The sequence below is a fragment of the Phyllobates terribilis genome, unplaced genomic scaffold (assembly GCF_046119375.1).
Source record: "Phyllobates terribilis strain yellow unplaced genomic scaffold, ASM4611937v1 Scaffold_5__5_contigs__length_657084704, whole genome shotgun sequence".
In the NCBI taxonomy this organism is placed as follows: Eukaryota; Metazoa; Chordata; class Amphibia; order Anura; family Dendrobatidae; genus Phyllobates; species Phyllobates terribilis.
Window position 1 is genome coordinate 362,077,248 of NW_027362765.1, and position 14,152 is coordinate 362,091,399.

Consider the following 14,152-nt stretch of genomic DNA (forward strand, 5'->3'; position numbering starts at 1 on the left):
GGCCTAAAAATTGCTCAAATCGATGGGAACAGTGCTCAAATGACATGGGAACAGCATGGGGAACACCCCTGGAAGCATTTCTGACTCCCAGGTCACTTCTGTCAACAACTTGGTCAGAGTGTTACGCCACTTTTACGGACTCACAATAAAACATACCAAAACTAAACCAAAATGGATTTTCCTAGGAAATATATTAAGGAACATCCTTTCCAGGGTAATGACTTGTATATAAGGCAAAAGAAATAACCAAAACCAAAAATACTCCTCCACACCTTGGGCTATGTTCACACGTAGCGTTTTTGATGCGTTTTTTCACTTTTGCATTGCTTTCAACCGTGACAAATGCATTCACCAGGAAATGTCATTTTAACATTTTACAACCTTATCTGGCCATGTGGTGTGTGACACATCATCAGACACATGCATACAGTGCTGAAAAGACATGGGAACAGCATGGGGAAGACCTCTGGAAGCATTTCTGACTCCCAGGTCACTGCCTAAAAGTGTGCCCATCATAAGTGATCCTTGGCGCATGCGAAGATGACTCCCGCCATGCACCTGTCGTTGCAGACTTGTAACAATCACCGTCCACGTCCTTGTCCCAGTGCAGCGTTCAGTTGTTCCTACCCCATTCCTTGGAATGCAAGCACAAGTATGCAGCCAGCCACCCACCCACAGGCTGCAATACTATACTGCCAAATTTTTGACAGCTGCTTGTGTAGCACCCTGAGGACTCGGCTGCTACAGGGGTATTGCACCTCACTCCAGAGGTGTGGTATTCCACTCCCGGGTAAGGATGGAGTGTGGGACTGAGCTCAGACAGCTGCATGCACTACACTCATCCCATTTCCGGGGGACAGAACTACGGTACTCCCACCAGTTAGATGTGCAGGTACGACAGCGTCTGTCCCTGGCTGGAGTGGGAGGGGGGGAGGAACATCCCAGTAGTGTAGGGGCAGATAGGGGAGGGACTCTGGGCATAGAGGTAGGAGCCCATTGGGTGCTAGTCACCTGGGCTCACACATAGAGGGAGTATATATGGTGGGCACCATCTTAGGACAGGGTCAGTCAGACTGAGGAGGAGCAGAGCAGAGGAGCTCAGCCAGGAGGGCTGACAGGGAGCTGTGGCTCCGGCTGGGCCCAGCTCCAGGGCCAGGCCTGTAGTGGAGAGAAGGAGGAAGAAAGGCCCAGAGACACAAGACAAGAGGGAACCCTGAGATCCCAGAAGTAAACCAAAAGGGTGAAGGGTTGGCAGAAACGGGTACCGGAACCCTAACTGGCAGAGGCTAATGATCCTTAGCCAGGAACCGGAGGTCGTGGTTAAGTTTTGCCACGACCCTCACCACATCCACCAGGAAGGCACACCACGAATAGGGTCAGGAAAGCCAGAGAAGGTTTTACCACCAAGAGGCCCGAGGGAGCCGGACAAAGGTGGATCCCTGGTGGGAACGGCCAGCAGAGAGAGAGAGAGAAGGGAGCTCAGGACCACGCTCTGGATTGCCTGGGAGTTGGCCGAGTCCCACACCTGGTGGACGCAGCACGGCTCGGGTGGTCACTCAAGGCCGGAGTGACCGGAGCAACACCTGTGAGTAAAAACCCTGAAACTGCATCACCTGTCTCTGAGCTTCCTTGCTGCACCATCACAACCACCAACTTCCACATCTGCTGCCCTGAGGCCATACCCCTCCCGTTGGGGGTTATACCATCCTTGCTGCACAAACCTACCACCGGCCTCAGCGGTCTGCTCTGCAGCGGCGGCCTCCTAGCCGCAATCAACGGGTGGCGTAGTCGACACTCAAACAACATCTACAAAGACTGCCACACACTTAGTTTGACCACCCTGGGCACGGACCGGGTCACCGCCACAAGGACTACTACCCCTATCCAGATCCGGCTCCGGGTGTCCCTTGAACATGGCCCAGGGGGCGCGTCAACTTTGGCGTAGTCGGCAGGATAACGTGCCCGCAACCACCGGGTACTGCGTGCCTGAAGAAAAGTTCATATTTACCGTAAGAAGAAGTCTCCCGCCGGTTCCGGAGGGTCCCCGCCATCGGACGCCATCTCGGGTCGTTTCCCGCCGTTTGCCCGTCATCTGCAGCTTTTTCCCGCCATCCACGGAGTTTCCCGCCATTAGGAGACGATTCCCGCCATCTGAGACGATTTCCCGCCCTGGCAGAGCGGACGCCATTATGGGCGTGCCAGAGGGTGGCAAGAGGCCACCTCCCATCGTGGGCCAGGTCCAGGAATGGCGCCAAAAGCGGAAACCGCCCCCACCAGCAGAGACTGCAATGGTAGAAATGTCCATCAGCGTGAGAGGGCTGCCCCTGGAACTGACAATCACCAAGTTGCCCCAGGACCGCCCTCAGGATGGGCGGATCAGGAACAAAAGAGAGAGGATGGGTGCAGCCTGGAGGAGTCTGGAGAGAACGCACCCGGAGATGGAGGGAGAGTCAGGCAGCACCGACCCGATGGTCAGGAGCCTGCTGCAGGCCGCCACCCCAGAAGGCCTGGTGGAGATCCTGGCACAGCTCCCCAAAGATCGGGAGCATGCACAGACCGCGCTGGAGGGCTTGGCTCGGAAGATGGCCCGAGTGCAGCAAGAAGTACTGGCCGAGTGGAGCAGAGAGATGGCCCTGCAGGCTGGAACCCGCCGGCGTGGGACGCCGCCCGCAACGGGGAGCGCGCCTGCCTCTGGGGATGGTGCGGGGGGGGCGAAGGCCGGAGACGACGCCGTGGAAGGAGCTGAAGAGATGGAGGCAGGTGGAGGGGACGTCATCACCCCGAGCCCAGAGGCCGTGGGCCTGCCCCAGCTCCCCGTCGCAGAGCCCGAAGTCCCACTGATCGTTCCTGTTGCTACACCGCCACCGCTCCAAACTAGGCCTCAAGCGGCAGGAGCCGCGGCCACGCCCCCTGTGACGTCACACGCCTTGACCCTGAGCGCGGCCAAGCAGGAAACGCCACCGGCCTGGTCGCAAGGCCGAGTACCCCCGGGCGCCGCCGTCTCCACAGTGCCCTTCACCTTTAGGGTGCCACCGGCCTGGTCGCAAGGCCTGGTGCATCCGGGCGCCGCTACCACCACCGCGCCCTCAACCTCCACTGTGCTACCCTTGGGTGAAGACCTGTTCACGCAACATACTTGCCCGGATGGGCAGCCCTTTGAGTGGCCACCGGAGTACCTCAATCTCCGACTCCGGAAGGAAAGACCCCTATGTGAGCCCCTGATCCCGGCTCCGGCGCCCGCCAAGATCACCCCACTCCCGTTGGAGGAGGCGCAGTTCGAATGGGACCCCACCGGCGAAAACCTCATGGGGTTCACCCAAGAGACCCGGGCGGCCGCAGCCCAGCGTGCGGAGTGCTGCCGTCAGCAGCTGGAGGTCTTTCAGAGGGAACGGCGAGAGAGGCGGATCCGCGAGGAGCGGCTGCAGGTCCAGAGCGCGGAGCAGAAAAGCCGGACCCGGCGAGACCGCCGTGCGGCCCACGGTCCCCGCGCCACCGGGACTGTCATCAAGTTCCAACTGGAGCACGGTTGGGGCTTTATCAGGGATCACAGAACCCCCGGCGACGTCTTTGTCACCCGCAGGGATGTCGAGTCTCATCTGCCGGAGGGACACCGTGGTCGTGACCTTTACCTGGGTGACGAGGTCACCTTCACCCGGCATCAGTGTGCCAAAGGACCGTACGCCCTTCATGTGCACCGATTGACGGAAGAAGAGCTGCGGTATGGAGGAGAACAAGAGGACCCGGACGGGTCTGAAAATTACCTTCAGGAAGGAGCAGGAGGGCATCGTTACCACTGAACGGTAAAGAGAACTGTATAAAGTTACCCGTCGGGGTATGAGAACTGTTACAAGAACTGTTATGTGAATTGCTGCTAAGTGAAGTGTGGTCCCCGTTGGGACTAGTGTGAACTGTTACCTGTGTGCCCCTTTTCCCCACAGGCTGAGGACTGTGAGCAGCCATCCCTTTTCCCCACAGGCTGAGGACTGTGAGCAGCCATCCCTTTTCCCCACAGGCTGAGGACTGTGAGCAGCCATCCCTTTTCCCCACTGACCGAGGACTGAGAGCGGTCGTTCTTTCCCTCTACCTGGCCGAGGACTGAGAGCGGCCATAACCTGTACATAGTTGCGCTTCCCAAGGCGCCCCCTACCGGTTTTATAGGAAAACTGCTGTTTTCTTCTAGTGACTGTGGCCCTTTACCTGGTCACAATTTGCACAGTGGCCAGAAGCTTAAGAACATTTTATATGAAAAGTTTTATATCAAAAGTTATATTGCTAAAATAATATATGAGAAGTTACCTGTCATATTATATGTGTTTATAATGTTTTATATGTTAGTGTATGTTTTAAAAAGTTTGTATGTTTTGGTATGTTTTTATTCTTTTACAGCCCGAGGACGTGCTGTGATTTACCAGGGGGGTATGTAGCACCCTGAGGACTCGGCTGCTACAGGGGTATTGCACCTCACTCCAGAGGTGTGGTATTCCACTCCCGGGTAAGGATGGAGTGTGGGACTGAGCTCAGACAGCTGCATGCACTACACTCATCCCATTTCCGGGGGACAGAACTACGGTACTCCCACCAGTTAGATGTGCAGGTACGACAGCGTCTGTCCCTGGCTGGAGTGGGAGGGGGGGAGGAACATCCCAGTAGTGTAGGGGCAGATAGGGGAGGGACTCTGGGCATAGAGGTAGGAGCCCATTGGGTGCTAGTCACCTGGGCTCACACATAGAGGGAGTATATATGGTGGGCACCATCTTAGGACAGGGTCAGTCAGACTGAGGAGGAGCAGAGCAGAGGAGCTCAGCCAGGAGGGCTGACAGGGAGCTGTGGCTCCGGCTGGGCCCAGCTCCAGGGCCAGGCCTGTAGTGGAGAGAAGGAGGAAGAAAGGCCCAGAGACACAAGACAAGAGGGAACCCTGAGATCCCAGAAGTAAACCAAAAGGGTGAAGGGTTGGCAGAAACGGGTACCGGAACCCTAACTGGCAGAGGCTAATGATCCTTAGCCAGGAACCGGAGGTCATGGTTAAGTTTTGCCACGACCCTCACCACATCCACCAGGAAGGCACACCAGGAATAGGGTCAGGAAAGCCAGAGAAGGTTTTACCACCAAGAGGCCCGAGGGAGCCGGACAAAGGTGGATCCCTGGTGGGAACGGCCAGCAGAGAGAGAGAGAGAAGGGAGCTCAGGACCAAGCTCTGGATTGCCTGGGAGTTGGCCGAGTCCCACACCTGGTGGACGCAGCACGGCTCGGGTGGTCACTCAAGGCCGGAGTGACCGGAGCAACACCTGTGAGTAAAAACCCTGAAACTGCATCACCTGTCTCTGAGCTTCCTTGCTGCACCATCACAACCACCAACTTCCACATCTGCTGCCCTGAGGCCATACCCCTCCCGTTGGGGGTTATACCATCCTTGCTGCACAAACCTACCACCGGCCTCAGCGGTCTGCTCTGCAGCGGCGGCCTCCTAGCCGCAATCAACGGGTGGCGTAGTCGACACTCAAACAACATCTACAAAGACTGCCACACACTTAGTTTGACCACCCTGGGCACGGACCGGGTCACCGCCACAAGGACTACTACCCCTATCCAGATCCGGCTCCGGGTGTCCCTTGAACATGGCCCAGGGGGCGCGTCACTTGCACTTGAAATATGGCCTTTTAGGCTCGTGGAGGCGGAAGCTTTTCACAACCTCATGCCGGCGGCAGCCAGGTCTCCATATTCGGTCCCCAACCGCCTTTATTTTTCCCGGTATCGTCTCTGCCTTCCACAAGCACAGGTCCCACAACATTACCCGTGCCCTCCCCAGTGCACTTACTGGGAAGGACTGCCTACCCACAAACATGTGGATATGTGAATTTGACCAGGGACGGTACGGAGCCAGTCCACAGCTTTATTTGATGAGAGTTGTATTTAGCTCGGTGAAATGAATGGCATAGAGGGAAACCGTATCTACTCTGGCTGTCATTTCGCCGTCACCAGATTCCACCCATTGTCATACACGACCATGCCTGGCTGTATGTTCAGCGGTGAGAGCCACAGATCAGGCTGCTGTGTTACAGCTTTCAACAACTCTGCAGCGCTGGGCGGTTTGTCAATTAAGCATTAAGCATGTTATCTTCAGCACAGCCTGTTGCCGCTTGGCCAAGGCAGTGCTGCAGTGCTGTCAGCTTGTGACTGATGTGGTCAATTCGGAGATGGAGGAGGAGGTGCAGGAGCTGAACAATGTGATTACATTGAGGATAAATTGGTGACGCTGTTTTTTATACTAAAGAAAGATCCTATTGTTTTGGTTTTTTTACGATATTTTTTAAGACAAATGCATTCACCGGGAAATGTCATTTTAACATTTTACAACCTTATCTGGCAATGTGGTGTGTGATAGATCATCAGACACATCCTGTTTTATTTATGATGGAATGACTCTGAAAGTCATAAAGCCTATTTTTATAGGGCCATCAGACGGCCCTTACTATTCTTAAAAGGCCAGCAGTCGGCCCTCGCTATTGTTAGAGAGCCATCAGCCAGCTATGCTTTGTTGTTCCCATTATTAACAAGTGGGTCTCCTATACTGTTACTGTGTATCCAGTGACTGCAAGGGCTGCCAAAAATTTGGACACAACCCAATACCCCTTTGAAGAGACATAGAGGAGGGTCTCAGTAAAAAATAAGTTCACATTATAAAGGAGCGGGTCTCCTATAGTGGTAATGCCCATGCTGTGACTGCAAGGGCTGCCAAAATTTGGGAAAAACCCCACTAAGAATTTAAAGACACATAGAGCAGGGCCACAGTAATGACAAATTCCCATTAGAAAGGAGAGAGTCTGCTATATAATTATAGGGTATGCAGTGAGTGTAATGGCTGACCAATTTTAGGAAAAACCCCACTAATAATTTAAAGACACATAGAGATTAAGAGAAAAGAGAAGAGAAGATGAAAAGGATATGCGAAAAGAAAAAAGGAGAGAAATAAGATTAAGAGAAAAGAAGAGAAGCGAATAAAAGAAGATGAAAGAAGAAAATAGAAGAGAAGATGAAGAGGAGATAAGATAAGAAAAAAAGAAGATTAAGAGAAAAGAGAAGAAGATAAGATGAAAGAAGAAACAAGAAGAAATAAGAGAAGATGAAAAGGAGATGAGAAGAGAAAAAAGAAGAGAAAGAAGATTATGAGAAGAGAAAACACAAGAGAAGAGAAGATGAAAGGAGATCAGAGAAGAGAATAGAAAAGAGGAGAAGAGAAGACAGAAGAGAAGATGAAAAGCAGACGAGACGAGCAGAAAAGAGAAATGAGGAAAAAATAGAAGAGAATAAAAGATGAGATAAAGTGAGAGGAGAGGAGGGAGATGAAACTGCAGTATCTCACACTTCCTGTCTGCTAGAGCACATGATATGGGAGGGGCCACATATGTTTGGAGGTATCTGATTGGCTCAGAGTGAAATGCAAAGTTCTTACATCGGACCAGTAAGAGCCGTTTATGGCCGCATATATAGCAAGGTCAGACATCGCAGGTCACCCACACAACATCTCTGGCTCCACTACATCTAATGTGCATGCACAGCTGCTCCAGGAGGGCTTGTGATATTTTGTATTGATGCTTAGTGCTGCTTTTACTATAATATGGTTTTCTTTAGAAAAATTACATATGACGGGTGCAGACACTGATCGATATTCATGAACATGTCAATCCGTCCCATCAATCACGCTCACAAGGCTTTCACTTTCACTGCACCTTCAGAAGCCGGACAGGACCCAGCGGAGCTGTCAAAAAATTCTATCAAAGACCAACACATTAGTACACTCTGGAGGAAGCATCTGATCCTCGTAAAGTGTCACTCAGGCTGAATACTTAATTATGGGGAAATCATTGAGCAAAGTCCAGGTGCGAGAAGCCGGTGACCCGGGAGGATCAGCGCCCTCCAGCTCCGCTCACTAAGGATCTGTGATTGATGGGATGAGAGAATCCAGGATTTAGCATGAATTTTTCAGACGTTTTATGCGCGGATATTGTGCTATTAGGTATAAGAAGCAGTTTAGTCTCCTTAACAATGTTGCGATATCATAGAATGCAAAGTTTACTTCTCAGGACATCATATTTTTCTATTTTTGCATTTTACTCGGGGGAGGAAGGGTGGATTTTTTTTTCTATATTTTTTCAGAACAAATGAAATAAAGTCTACGTTTTATAATGGTTTTAATGGATGCAAAAAAAAAGAAATTCTACCATTTTTTCAATACTCTTCATTGTACCCTGAGGGCTCCAAATTACACGTTAATACTTAATTGTGCATTTTTTGCTAGTTTATTTAACTGATTATTTTATGAAACTTGTGATTTTTTTGTGACACTAAGGGTCTTTTACATCTACAGTAAATAACATTTGTAGAATATTGCTTTTACCTATGTCTTTTGGTTATTTTCGTGCATGTGACGCGCCCCCTGGGCCATGTTCAAGGGATTACCCGGAGCCGGATCTGGATAGGGGTAGTAGTCCTTGTGGCGGTGACCCGGTCCGTGCCCAGGGTGTCAAACTAAGCAGCAGTCTATGGCAGTAGATGTTAGAATATGTGTCGACTACGCCACCCGTTGAGTGCGGCTTTGAAGCCGCCGCTGCAGAACAGTCCGCTGAGGCCGGTGGTATGGGTGCAGCGATGATGTTATAACCCCCAACGGGAGGGGTATGGCCTCAGGGCAGCAGATGAAGATGATAGGGGTTGTGACGGTGCAGTAAGAAGAGTCAGAGTCAGGAGATGCAGTTTCAGGGGTTTTACTCACAAGTGTTCTCTCAGTCACTCTGGCCTTGAGTGACCACCCGAGCCGTGCTGCGTCCACCAGGTCCTGGACTCGGCTAACCCCCAGGCAGTTCTGGAGCGTGGTCCTGAGCTCCCTTCTCCCTCTCTGTCTCTGGCCATTCCCACCAGGGATCCACCTTTGGCCGGCTCCCTCGGGTCTCTTAGTGGTCAAACCTCCTCTGGGTTCCCTGACCCTATGCTTGGTGTGCCTTTCTGGTGGATTTGGTGAGGGTCGTGGCAAATCTTGACCACGACCTCCGGTTCCTGGCTGAGGATAAGTGGCCTCCACCAGTTCGGGTTCCGGTACCCATGTCCGCCAACCCTTCACCCTTTTTGGTTTGATTCTGGGTTCTTAGGGTTCCCTCTGATCTTCCACTCTGGGCCTTTCTTTCTCCTCTCTCCTCTGCAGGCTTGGCTCTGGAGCTGGGCCCAGCCGGAGCCACAGCTCCCTGTCAGCCCTCCTGGCTGAGCTCCCCTGCTAAAAAGACTCTGTCCTAAGATGGTGCCCACCATATATACTCCCTCTATGTGTGAGCCCAGGTGACTAGCACCCAATGAGCTCCTAGCTTTACCCAGAGTACTCCCCCTATCTGCCCCTACACTACTGGGATGTTCCACCCCCCTCCCACTCCAGCCAGGGACAGACGCTGTCGTACCTGCACATATACTTGGTGGGAGTACCGTAGTTCTGTCCCCCGGAAATGGGATGTATGTAGTGCATGCAGCCTACTGAGCTCAGTCCCACACTCCATCCTTACCCGGGAGTGGAATACCACACCTCTGGAGTGAGGTGCAATACCCCTGTAGCAGCCGAGTCCTCAGGGTGGTACATTCCCCCCTGGTAAATCACAGCACGTCCTCGGGCTGTAAAAGAATAAAATATCCAAAAACATAAAAATTTTTTCCAAAACATTCAAGAACATATCAAACATTAAACATTATCAATCTCTAGCAATAAAACTTCTTCATATAAATATTCTTGAGCTTCTGGCCACTGGGCACTTGTGACCAGGTACAAGTGCAACAGTCAGTTCAAGAACATCAGTTTCCTATAAAACCAGTAGGGGGCGCCTTAGAAAGCGCAACTATATACAAGGGGAGGTGGCCGCTCTCAGTCCTCGGCCAGTGGGGATAAGGGATGGCTGCTCACAGTCCTCAGCCTGGTAAGGGATAGGGACACACGGGTAACAGTTCGCTGGTCCCAACGGGGACTATATTTTAACTAGCAGCAGTACCTATAACAGTTCTCATACCCCGACGGGTAACTATATACAGTTCTTTTTTTTTTTACCGTTCTCTAATAACGGCGTCCTCCTGATGCTTCCTCCCTGTATTCTTCAGACCCGTCCGGGTCCTCTTGCTCCTCCTGACACCTCAGCTCTTCCTCTGTCAACCGGTGTACATGAAGGGCATAGGGTCCTTTGGCACATTGGTGCCGGGTAAAGGTGACCTCGTCACCCAGGTATAGGTCACGACCTCTGTGTCCCTCCGGCAGGTGGGACTCGACATCTCTGCGGGTCACGAAGACGTCGCCTGGCGTGTGGTGATCCCGGATGAAGCCCCAACCGTGCTGCAGTTGGAATTTGATTACAGTCCCGGTGGCACGGGGACCGTGAGCTGCACGGGGGTTCCGTCGGGTCCGGCTCTTCTGCTCTGCACTCTTCACTTGCAGCCGCTCCTCGCGGACCCGCCTCTCTCGCCGTTCCCGGTCGAAAACCTCTAACTGCTGCCGGCAGCACTCTGCACGCTCAGCTGCAGCCGCCCGGGTCTCTTGAGTGAACCCGATGAGGTCTCCTCCAGTGGGGTCCCACGCAAACTGCGCTTCCTCCAGCGAGAGTGGGGTGATCTTGGCGGGCGCCGGAGCCGGGATCAGGGGCTCATCCAGGGGCCTTTCCTTCCGGAGTCGGGGATGGTAGTACTCCGGTGGCCACTCAAAAGGCTGCCCATCCGGGCAAGTGTGCTGGGCAAACAAGTCTTCACCCAGGTGCGGCACTGTGGAGGTTGAGGGCGCGGTGGTGGCAGCGGCGCCCGGGATCACTAGGCCTTGCGACCAGGCTTGGGGTACCCTGAAGGTAAAGGGCACCGTGAAGACGGCGGCGCCCGGGGGTACTTGACTTTGCGACCAGGCCGGTGGCTCAGTAGAGGGCGCTGTTGGTACTGCGGCGCCCGGGGGCACTCGGCCCTGCGACCAGGCCGGTGGCGTCTCCTGCTTGGCCGCGCTCAGGGTTGAGGCGCGTGACGTCACAGGGGGCGTGGTCGCGGCTCCTGCTTGGGGCCTAGTCTGGAGCGGTAGCGGTGCGGCAACAGGCACGATCGGTGGGATTTCGGGCTCTGCGACGGGGAGCGGGGATAGGCTTACGGTGGCTGGGCTTGGGATAGTAACGTCCCCCTTACTTGCCTCCGTCTCTTCAGCTCCCTCTGCGGCGTCGTCTCCGGCCTCCGTCCCTTCTGCATCCTCTTCAGGGGCAGGCGTGCTCCTCGTTGCGGGTGGTGTGCTCCGCTGGCGGGTTCCAGCCTGCTGGGCCATCTCCCTGCTCCATTCCGTCAGCGTTTCTCTCTGCACCTGGGCCATCCTCCTTGTGAGGCCCTCCAGCGCGGTCTGTGCACGCTCCCGGTCTCGGGGGAGCTGTGCCAGGATCTCCACCAGGTCTTGTGGGGTGGTTGCTTGCATCAGGCTCCTGACCACAGGGTCGGTGCTGCCTGCCTCTCCCTCCATCTCCGGGTACGGCTCCTCCAGACTCCTCCAGGTTGCACCCATCTTCGCTCTTTTGTTCTGTATCCGCCCACACTCAGGGCGGTCTTGGGGCAACTTGGTGATTGTCAGTTCCAGGGGCAGACCCCCCACGCTGATGGACATCTCTAGCATCGCAGCCTCTGCTGGTGGGGGCGGTCTTCGTTTTTGGCGCCATTCTTGGTCCTGGCCCACGATGGGAGGTCGTCTCTTACCACACTCTGGCACGCCCATAATGGCGTCCGCTCTGCCAGGGCGGGAAATCTTCTCAGATGGCGGGAATCGTCTCCCAGTGGCGGGAAACTCCGTGGATGGCGGGAAAAAGCTGCAGATGGCGGGCAACCGGCGGGAAACGACCCGTGATGGCGTCCGATGGCGGGGACCCTCTGGAATTGGCGGGAGACTCCTTTTTACGGTACAGATAAACTTTTCTTCAGGCACGCAGTACCCGGCGGTTGCGGGCACGTTATCCTGCCGACTACGCCAAAGTTGACGCGCCCCCTGGGCCATGTTCAAGGGATTACCCGGAGCCGGATCTGGATAGGGGTAGTAGTCCTTGTGGCGGTGACCCGGTCCGTGCCCAGGGTGTCAAACTAAGCGGCAGTCTATGGCAGTAGATGTTAGAATATGTGTCGACTACGCCACCCGTTGAGTGCGGCTTTGAAGCCGCCGCTGCAGAACAGTCCGCTGAGGCCGGTGGTATGGGTGCAGCGATGATGTTATAACCCCCAACGGGAGGGGTATGGCCTCAGGGCAGCAGATGAAGATGATAGGGGTTGTGACGGTGCAGTAAGAAGAGTCAGAGTCAGGAGATGCAGTTTCAGGGGTTTTACTCACAAGTGTTCTCTCAGTCACTCTGGCCTTGAGTGACCACCCGAGCCGTGCTGCGTCCACCAGGTCCTGGACTCGGCTAACCCCCAGGCAGTTCTGGAGCGTGGTCCTGAGCTCCCTTCTCCCTCTCTGTCTCTGGCCATTCCCACCAGGGATCCACCTTTGGCCGGCTCCCTTGGGTCTCTTAGTGGTCAAACCTCCTCTGGGTTCCCTGACCCTATGCTTGGTGTGCCTTTCTGGTGGATTTGGTGAGGGTCGTGGCAAATCTTGACCACGACCTCCGGTTCCTGGCTGAGGATAAGTGGCCTCCACCAGTTCGGGTTCCGGTACCCATGTCCGCCAACCCTTCACCCTTTTTGGTCTGATTCTGGGTTCTTAGGGTTCCCTCTGATCTTCCACTCTGGGCCTTTCTTTCTCCTCTCTCCTCTGCAGGCTTGGCTCTGGAGCAGGGCCCAGCCGGAGCCACAGCTCCCTGTCAGCCCTCCTGGCTGAGCTCCCCTGCTAAAAAGACTCTGTCCTAAGATGGTGCCCACCATATATACTCCCTCTATGTGTGAGCCCAGGTGACTAGCACCCAATGAGCTCCTAGCTTTACCCAGAGTACTCCCCCTATCTGCCCCTACACTACTGGGATGTTCCACCCCCCTCCCACTCCAGCCAGGGACAGACGCTGTCGTACCTGCACATATACTTGGTGGGAGTACCGTAGTTCTGTCCCCCGGAAATGGGATGTATGTAGTGCATGCAGCCTACTGAGCTCAGTCCCACACTCCATCCTTACCCGGGAGTGGAATACCACACCTCTGGAGTGAGGTGCAATACCCCTGTAGCAGCCGAGTCCTCAGGGTGCTACACATGTATAATGGAGCTGTGAGGGCAGTTTGCTGTCTTGCAGGACGGCTCTGGAGATCTTTCTTTTGCCAGCGGCAATAATTGATATCCACAGTGCGTTGATAGAGGGGCAGCTGCCCCCTCACCTTTCCTTGAGGTGATTTTGCAGGTGCAATAAAATTAATTAATCCGCTCACTTTTCTGTGTATTTATGCCGCGGGTTATGGCTCTTCCACACTGACTGTCATGAATATATGAGGTTAAAGGTTCGTTCACACAAGTGTATAAACCGGATGAATGCAATCCAAAAAAAAAAAGGGATAGCACCCGGACCAATGTTATTCAATGAGGCTGCACAGATCTGCAGATTTTTTTCTCGGCGAGAGAAAAAAAACACAGTATGATGCGATTTAATTCCGAAATCAAATGGGTGCAAGGAACAAATCGGAGGCCATACGGATCGTAGTATCTGATTTTTACAGATCTACATTACAATTCTGTAGTATAGGAAACTGTATAAGATTAATAACTGCAGAGTAAAAAAGCAAATTGTACACAGATGACAAGTGAGAAAAAATCGTCCAACTTTTCTGGATGAAAATCGGACCAATTTTTTTATACGCTCGTGTGACCCCAACCTAAAAGTCACAGTATTATTTCAATGCTATCTAATCTGTGACAATTCTATTGTAACGCAGATTCGGCCGTGTACTTTAGGCTTTGTGGATACGGACTTTTGGGACAGTCTTTTCGAGCAGGTCAGCTCCAAAAGACTTCGAAAACATCGTAGAATCATAGAGTTGGAAGGAACCTCCAGGGTCCTCGTGTCCAACCCCCTGCTTAATGCAGGAGTCACTAAACCATCTCGGACAGATGTCTGTCCAGCCTCTGTGTGAAGACTTCCATTGAAGGAGAACTCACCACCTCTCGTGGCCGCCTGTTCCACTCATTAATCACCCTAACTGTCAAAAA

At 53.5% G+C, this 14,152-nt stretch overlaps 1 long non-coding RNA gene across 1 annotated transcript in view; it reads right to left on the minus strand.

Moving 5' to 3' along the window:
- Positions 1 to 14,152, minus strand: part of LOC141271175 (uncharacterized) — a 117,780-nt gene that overhangs the window by 731 nt on the left and 102,897 nt on the right. The gene's annotated exons all lie outside the window — the stretch shown is intronic.